We start from the raw sequence: 2,820 nt of genomic DNA on the forward strand, positions 1-2,820 counted from the left end.
AGGCTGGGGAGGGGCTGCGCAGGGCCGCGGCCTGGGCCTCGTCTCTCGGGCTGCGTGTGTGTGTCGGGAATCCTGTGTGTCGTGTCTGTGTGGGCAATCCGGCCTCCCGGCGGTGGGTGGAACTGGATTCTAACTCAGGGAACTTGGGCCTGCTGTTAACTCCAATGATTGTAGGGACAAGTGGGGGGCAGGTGGGGAGTGGGCGCGAGGCTGGGTCCCGGCCCAGGAGAAGGAAGGCACTGAAGGCCGTGGCCGTGCTGGCCGTGGAAATGGGAGGCCGTTGCAGGGAGTCTGTGGGGCCTGGTTCTGGATACTGGGCAGGAAGCCGTGGGCTCCAGAGGGTCCTCCCTGCCTCAGGTAGCCCTGTTCAACCCCAGCCGTGCCCATCTCCCGCCACCGCCTGTCGGTGGGGGTTTAAAGTCGGGGTGGCTTTCTGGGGTGCAGCTCAGCAACCCCCTTATGCAGACCGGGAGGGGGCCGGGCAGCCCCCTCAGCCACAAGGACCCTGGACGGGTTCGAGTTCACTTGGGACCGTGGGGCCTAGCTGCGTACTGAGTGGGCACCCCGCACTCAAGGCCAAGGGGGGCTCCCCCTGCTCTGAGATGTTGGGGGGACAGGCGGGAGGGTGGGCACGGGGCACCGGGGGCAGCCAGGTCATTGTTAAGAGTCACGCATCTGTACAGTCGAATTTCCTTCCTTTTATCATTTTTTAACTCACTTTGTCCCTTTATTCCCTAACTGTGCTTTTGTATTTTTTTTCTTGGCAAACGTAAACTCAGCCTTTCATTCATTCATGATGTGTGAAATTTCAGTTTCTCTGGGGTTTGTCAGATGGCGTGGGGACCACGCCTGAAACTCAGGTAATAGGAGAAAAAAAATAAATAAATAAACTTTAAAAAAAACAAACAAACAAACCCATAAAACTACTCTCTACCTCTGGCTGGGCCCAGCCTGTGTCGCCCTGGCCGCAGCAGGGTGGCCTGTAACAATTTCAGTTTTTGCAGAACATTCAGGTATTAAAAGGAAAAAAAAAAAAAAAAAAGACAAAAAGACCAAAAAAAAAATGTGTGATTTTGAAATTTAAAAGAACACTGAAAGTTTACATTTTATAATAACATTATTATGCAGATTGTATTTAAACTTCAGAAATATTTAAGACGATTGTAACCCTGTAAAGCTGATGAGATATTAAAACAAGAGAAAACACTTCTGACTTTTAACAGAAAACACTGTGTCGTGTGGTGTTGTTTTCTTTTGGCGTCTCCCCAACCTCCAGTTCCACCCTCCACCCCTGCCCAGCACAGCCAGGGGTGAGTGGAAGAGGGTGCTCTACCCCCCTCTGCCCGGCATCGCTCTAGGTCTAGTTCCGGACAGCAGAAGACAGATACAAAAGCAGGGGTCTGGCCGGTGCAGTGGCTCACGCCTGTTATCCCAGCACTTTGGGAGGCCAAGGTGGGCTGATTACCTGAGGTCGGGAGTTTGAGACCAGCCTGACCAACATGGAGAAACCCCGTCTCCACTAAAAATACAAAAATTAGCCAGGTATGATGGTGCCCGCCTGTAATCCCAGCTACTCGGGAGGCTGAGGCAGGAGAATTGCTTGAACTCGGAAGGCGGAGGTTGCAGTGAGCCAAGATTGTGCCATTGCACTCCAGCCTAGGCAACAAGAGCAAGACTCTGTCTTAAAAAAGAAGAAGAAGAAAATAAAAAAGGCTGGGTGCGGTGGCTCACGCCTATAATCCCAGCACTTTGGGAGGCTGAGGCGGGCCAATTGCCCGAGGTTGGGAGTTTGAGACCAGCCTGACGAACATGGAGAAACCCCTTCTCTACTAAAAATACAACATTAGCCGGGCGTCGTGGCTCACGCCTGTAGTCCCAACTACTCGGGAGGCTGAGGTTGGAGAATCGCCTGACCCCGAGAGGCGGAGGTTGCAGTGAGCCAAGATCGCACCACTGCGCTCCAGCCTGGGTGACAAGAGGGAAACTGTCCAAAAAAAAAAAAAAAAAAAAGAGCAGGGGTCCTCAGCCAGGGTCTGTGCCCCCAGGGGGACCCTGGCCCATGTCTGGGGCCACCTGTGGTGGTCACAGCTGTGGGGGTGCTCCGGGTGTGGAGTGGGTGGAGGCCGGGGACACTGCTCAGTGGCCTGCAGTGCCCAGGATGGCCTCACCCCAGAGAACAATCTGGCACCTCAGCGTCCACAGAATAGGCGTTGGGAAATTATTTAAGGTGGGGAAAAACAGTTCTCTTCCTGCCCACAGCAGACACCAGGATCAACTCCCGATGAGGCAGACGGTGTAAACTAGGGGACCCCAGTTCCTGGGACTCACCTCCTCTCTGCCTCCCCACTCAGGGCGTGGATTTCAGTGTGTGCAGCCTCCTGGGACCCCAGCAGGGCAGAGGATCATGGGACGCAGAGTCTAGGGGGTCTGTGGAATCCCCTAACCCAGGAGATCTTAACCAGGGTGATTTCGCCCCCAGGGGACCCTGGCCCATGTCTGGGGACATCTGTGGTTGTCACAACTTGGGGGAGCTCCTGACATGGAGTGGGTGGAGTCCAGGGACGCTGCTCAGCATCCTGAGTGCCCAGGACAGCCCCACCCCAGAGAACGGTCCGGCCCCAAGGTCCACAGGGCTGAGGGGAGCTCTGCAGGCCGCTCTGGGCACCTCTGTGCCTCGCTGAGAACCCAACAGCAATCCCGTTTTAGGGATTTGGGATGACAGGTGTGGCAGGGCCAGTGTGCGCACCCCCAGCCACCTGCCTGTGAGCCTGACCCCTCACCTCCTGGAGGCCTCTTCCCCCCACAGGGCTCTGCATGCGG

This window comes from Mandrillus leucophaeus, unplaced genomic scaffold (genome assembly GCF_000951045.1).
Source record: "Mandrillus leucophaeus isolate KB7577 unplaced genomic scaffold, Mleu.le_1.0 Scaffold990, whole genome shotgun sequence".
Lineage (NCBI taxonomy): Eukaryota > Metazoa > Chordata > Mammalia > Primates > Cercopithecidae > Mandrillus > Mandrillus leucophaeus.